This window comes from Saccopteryx leptura, chromosome 4 (genome assembly GCF_036850995.1).
Source record: "Saccopteryx leptura isolate mSacLep1 chromosome 4, mSacLep1_pri_phased_curated, whole genome shotgun sequence".
In the NCBI taxonomy this organism is placed as follows: Eukaryota; Metazoa; Chordata; class Mammalia; order Chiroptera; family Emballonuridae; genus Saccopteryx; species Saccopteryx leptura.
This window is the reverse complement of record NC_089506.1, coordinates 118,509,266-118,515,579: the sequence shown is the minus strand read 5'-3', so window position 1 is coordinate 118,515,579 and position 6,314 is coordinate 118,509,266. Positions and strand designations below refer to the sequence as shown.

The 6,314-nt window shown below is 38.5% G+C and overlaps 1 non-coding gene across 1 annotated transcript; it reads right to left on the bottom strand.

Annotated features, from left to right (window-relative positions):
* Positions 1–5,776: 5,776 nt before the first annotated feature.
* Positions 5,777–5,905, bottom strand: LOC136404705 (small nucleolar RNA SNORA44). The gene has a single exon (XR_010751413.1). It is a non-coding gene; the product is annotated as a small nucleolar RNA SNORA44 (small nucleolar RNA).
* Between the last annotated feature and the right edge of the window lie 409 nt (positions 5,906–6,314).

The window sequence follows — 6,314 nt, the reverse complement described above, 5'->3', positions numbered from 1 at the left end:
CATGCTGTGTACATGAAACTTTCAGGAAAACTAGTAAAGTCATGGGAAATTCCCATTTATTATTAGGTGACTTTGTACAAGTTTTAAAATTCCTTTTAAAGGGATCTGGAATTCAGATAAAAGACAAGGTTTTGTTATGTCTTTTAAATGCTATTCAGAAACACTGTTATTGGTATACTCCTGAGCATCATAATCAATTGAATTTGAATGTTTGGCAACAAGTAGGAAAATCTTTACATCATGCTCATCAGCACAAAGATCTGCTTGATGCTGAAATGTGGGCTGCTTATAATCTTATTGCTACAGCCCTTGGCCCTTTGCAATCAGATGGAGATTCTGTTAAAGACTTGAGTGAGGTTATTTATAATGAGCCTGAAGAATTTGATTCAGCACAGAATGAACAGAATAATGATTTGGACAATACTGTCTCTGCTCCTGAAGTTACTGGTAATGTTAATGAAATTCAGCCGTCCACAGGCTTTCATCCCTCTTTCTTAAAAAATGAGGGAGCCCCTATGGAAGATGTTGCCTGTCTAAAATATTTATTAAATAAACTACAATTTACACTGGAAAAACAGGAAATTGGAAATCAGTATATTGCTTAGCCTGTTCAAAAGCAAGATATATGTGAGCCTACGGCTCCTCCAATTCAAGGTAAAAAATTAATTAGTACTGGCAGGGGAAGAATTTTTCAATTCCCTGAAATTTCTGAAATGCAACAGGCGCTTATGCGTCATGATGATTTAGAATCTAATTCTAGTAATTTTTCTGCATCTATTTTTCCAATTATTCAACAGCCTTTTTCTCTTAATGCTCCAGATCCTGGGGGAGGGCATAATATCCAATTTGACCAAATTGAATTTACTTTCTTAAAGCTAGCAAACAATCTGTTGCTACGTATGGACCTCAGTTCCCATATGTTCAGGACTATTTCTTCCTATTGTAATGATCATTTAATCATTCCTTGAATTGGGATTTATTTGCTAGTATGGTTTTGGAATCAGGACAATATTTACAATTCGAATCTTGGTGGAGAGAGCCTCCACATGAATGCCAGAAATAATCCCCCAGGAGCTACTTTTGAAATGTTCATCAGCATTGGCGCTTATGCAGCTGTGGGACAACAAACTGGTTATACTGATGCTGTTATAGCTCAGATTAGATCGCTTGTCTTAAAGCTTGGATGCAGATCACTGGAGTTGGACACAAGGAAGAAAAGCTTGCAGCTTTACATCAGTTGGTACAAATTCAATTAGAATTAGGACATATAGAAGAATCATGTGCCCTGGCCAGATGGCTCAGTGGTAGAGCGTCGGCCTGGCGTGTAGGAGTCCCAGGTTTGATTCCTGGCCAGGGCACACAGGAGAAGCGCCCATCTGCTTCTCCACCCCTCCCCCCTCTCCTTCCTCTCTGTCTCTCTCTTCCCCTCCCACAGCCAAGGCTCCATTGGAGCAAAGTTGGGCGCTGAGGATGGCTCTATGATCTCTGCCTCAGGCGCTAGAATGCCTCTGGTTGCAACAGAGCAACACCCCAGATGGGCAGAGCATCGCCCCCTGGTGGGCATGCCGGGTGGATCCCAGTCAGGCGCATGTGGGAGTCTGTCTGACTGCCTCCCTGTTTCCAACTTCAGAAAAATACAAAAAAAGAAGAATCATGAAGTCCTTAGAATTCTCTAGACTTTGTAATAATAAAATAAATAAATACTGATGTTCTTTGGTGTTTTAGCTACGGTCCTCTGAACTATCATTTCTTTCTTATTCTTTGTCTGAAAACTGAGGCGGGGGACATGTGTTAGATCTGACTATAGAAAATATCCCAGCAGCTGCCAAGAGAATTTTCTTGGGGAAATTTTGTTTAGTCTCATCCATTGTCAGTCCCTCTGTCAGAAAATGCCCTGATTAAAACCAGGCAGACATCTTTCTAGTCTGACTGTGCTCTGAAATCCCGGGTTTCTCTTTGGTTTATCTGATTCCAATTTCTGTTTAGTTTCTGTTTGATGTCTAAAATGTGATTTTTAAGGCCTGAATTAAGTGTTTATATGCAAAGATTAAAAATGCTGGCTTTGGCCCTGGCCGGTTGGCTCAGCGGTAGAGCGTCGGCCTAGCGTGCAGAGGACCCAGGTTCGATTCCCGGCCAGGGCACACAGGAGAAGCGCCCATTTGCTTCTCCACCCCTCCGCCGCGCCTTCCTCTCTGTCTCTCTCTTCCCCTCCCGCAGCCAAGGCTCCATTGGAGCAAAAATGGCCCGGGCGCTGGGGTTGGCTCTGCGGCCTCTGCCTCAGGCGCTAGAGTGGCTCTGGTCGCAACATGGCGACGCCCAGGATGGGCAGAGCATCGCCCCCTGGTGGGCAGAGCGTCGCCCCATGGTGGGCGTGCCGGGTGGATCCCGGTCGGGCGCATGCGGGAGTCTGTCTGACTGTCTCTCCCTGTTTCCAGCTTCAGAAAAATGCAAAAATGCAAAAAATACTAATGCTAACCCTCTTATTAATATTACACAAGACAAACTTTTTAGATAGACAGTTTGCTAATTTACAACAGCAATGTAGGCAAAATGTAGGGGTGAGGATTTGCTCTTATCTCCACAGATACAGGAGACCAGTAGATACCTTCCAGAAGATTGAAGCCTCGGCATAAGTTGGAAATAGAAAAAAGGGAGATTTGACAATTAAATAAACTTACCCAGGAGGCAAAATTTTTTTAAATTAAGACTAAGACTTCAAAAAACATCTTTGACTCTGTTTCTAGCAATGCTAGCTGTGTGTCTATAACAATAAGCATAACTAACTATTCTTACTAAGTTTATATTACTTCCACAAGCAATATTGAATAGCCCGACACTGTATCAACATTATGTAAATCAACCTTTAGAAAAAATTCGTCAGAAATATCCTCAATCTTTAATAATCCATTATATAAATGACATATTAATAGCTTGTAAAAATAATGCTGAACTTTCAGTCATCCTTAAAAATGCTTCTGAAACCTTATATCAGTGTAGTTTAATTATAGCTGAAGACAAAATTCAAACATTCTATCCTATTAACATTGTTACTGATTCACAATATGTAGAACAAAGAGTTAAACTTATATAAACTGTTTATATTTCAAATGATAGTTCTAGATTGCACAAATTGTTTCAAGAGTTACAACTTTTATTGTAAAAACGAAATTCGCCTGTCTATATAACTCACATTCATTCTCATACAGTTTTACCAGGACCTATGTCTACTACAAATAATAAAGTTAATCAATTATTCATTAGATCAATAGAAATAGCTACTAAATTTTATGAGAAGATTCATACAAATAGAAAAGGTTTAATGTAAAAATTTAAAGTGACCAGGCAAGAAGTTTGGAATATTGTTAGAAACTGTCCTCAGTATAGTATTATAAATGCTCCTGCATTACCGAGAGGAATGAATCCTAGAGGATAACACAGTAATAACCTGTAGCAAATAGATATTTCTCATATTTCTTCTTTTAGAAAACTATCTTATGTACAGTTTTATTAATATTTATTCTTCCTTTCGATAAGCCACACGTTTGCCTAGAGAAAAGGCCGATTGTGTCATTCAACATCTTATTGAAGCTTTTAATGTTATAGGCATTCTTAAAGCAATTAAAACTGACAATAGTCCTGCCTATACATCTGCTAAATTTCAATAATTCTTAGCATTTTAGAATATTAAACATACTACTAGAATTCCATATAATTCACAAGGACAAGCGATTATTTATTTATTTTATTATTATTATTTTTTGGGTATTTTTCTGAAGCTGGAAACGGGGAGAGACAGTCAGACAGACTCCCACATGCGCCCGACTGGAATCCACCCGCCACGCCCACCAGGGGGTGACGCTCTGCCCACCAGGGGGCGATGTTCTGCCCATCCGGGGGCGTCGCTATGCCGCAACCAGAGCCACTCTAGCGCCTGAGGCAGAGGCCACAGAGCCATCCCCAGCGCCCGGGCCATCTTTGCTCCAATGGAGCCTTGGCTGCGGGAGGGGAAGAGAGAGACAGAGAGGAAGGAGAGGGGGAGGGGTGGAGAAGCAGATGGGCGCTTCTCCTGTGTGCCCTGGCCGGGAATCAAACCCGGGACTTCTGCACGCCAGGCCGATGCTCTACCACTGAGCCAACCGGCCAGGGCCGACAAGCGATTATTGAACACAGTAATTGCACTCTGAAAAATATGTTACTTAAACAAAAAGGAAAGAGAAGGAAGATTATCCCCTAGAATTATGTTACACAAAGCTTTATTTACTTTAAATTTCTTAAATACAGGAGAAGATAATTTGACTGCTGCAGACAGACATTGGGCAAAAAATAACAGTTCTAAGATTAATCAACCTGTGCATTATAAAAGTGAGTTGGATCAATAGGTACCTAGTGTAGTACAACATTGGGGAAGAGGGTTTGCATGTGTTATTGCAGAATCTGGTGAAGTTTTTTGAGTTCTGCTTGCAGAATTAAACTAACAACATGAATAAGAACAATAGATTCTTTCCATATCTGCCCATTGCTGATATGGAAGAAATGAATTTCAAAAGAAGAAAATGCTACTAACCTGTTTTTAGCAATGATTGCTTTGGTATCAATTCTGGTAAGTAGAACTGAAAATTTTAGTTATTAGGCATATGTCCCTAATCCTCCATTAGGTAGAGCTATTCATTAGGAAAATAGTGCCTTTCCTATTTTTGTTAATGACTCTAATTGGCTTCCAGGACCTTTTAATGATAGAGGTCCCTTAGCACCTTTGGAAGAAGGCATGAAATTAGAAAATTATACAACAGGAAGGAGTTGAGGGATTACCTATAAATATAGGACATGAGCCCCATTGTTTAAACATAGAAGCTCAAGCTTGGCTCTCTATTGTCAAAGATAACAGTAAAGGAGATGAAAAAAACACGTTTGTTACAAGAATATAGATTTAAAAGTAATACATCTGTACATAAAACGTCATAGATTAAAGCCCTCATAGCTCTGCCCAAGTTAAAGGGCAGGGTGCTGATTTAAGGTGGTAAGAACAATGGTTTAATTACAGCTGGTGATCAAGGTAATCATACTATCATACGGCATAGAGGAGGGATGTCACCTCAAGCTCCTCATAAAATTTGGTCCTATACAATATTATTTGTGGAAAGTAGCCATGGCATTTAAACATATGTCAGCGTAGAAAGGAGAAATCTAGAGAAATTATCCTTCTAATCATATTATGTTAATCTTTAAGAAAAATGAAACACATTTTATATCTGCTTGTGTTAGATTGCCTTATATGTTTATTATAGGTGAAACCCAAATAGACAGCTGAAAATTATTCAATAACTTACAATAAGTGTGCTTTTTATACATGTATTAATTCTTCTATTCTTTTTAATAAAAATAGTCAAAGTCTACATATTTTAAGAAACTGAACAGGAGTCTGGATTCCAGTACAGATGCATCGGATGTGGCAGGGTTCCCCTTCCATGATGCTGTTACAACATCTTATTAAGTCCTTGAAGCGAACCAAGAGACTAGTTGGACTGATTATCACCATCATTATAGGACTAATAGCTGTAACCACCATGGCTGCTGTATCTGGAGTTGCATTACATCAAAGTATACAGACTGTGGACTTTGTACAAAAATGGCATGAAGATTCTGAACAACTGTGGACTTCTCAATAACGTATAAATAGTAACATTAATACTATTTATAGTATTATACTATAAAAGTTTATTATACTATTAAAGTTAATGATTTAGAACAGACTATGATTATGTTTTTATTTTTTTTATACCATAGGAAAGGCGAGTGGCAGTGGCAGCTATTATGGTGACCTGAGCTGTCAAAGTCTCTCCAGGTTGCTCTCGTGCAGTTGGAGATCCCATGGCTACAACCAGCCACAGCCCTTGGAAACATGCTGTGACTATGTTAAAAGATTAAATTGTTAGCCTGCAAAGACAAATTAAGCTTAGATGTGATTAGAATGTAACTACTTTTTGTGTTACCCCTATTTCTTAAAATTGTACTTATTTCCATTAGGAAAATGTTAAAAAGCATTTGTTAAATCATGATAATGTAACTAAAAAAAATCATTAAATTACAAAGACATATTCATGAAGCTTTTTAAAGAATATTAGAAATTCTAAGATGTCAACCTATATTGAAAGGATTAATGGATAATTTATCACAATTAAATCCTATTGAATATATTAAAGGATTTTGGGGATCCACTGTAGGACTTTTTATGATAGTATTAATTCTGTTTTCTTTTATATAGTCTGTTGACAAATCAAAACAAGAGAAATAAGGAATAAACGACAGAAGGCTGT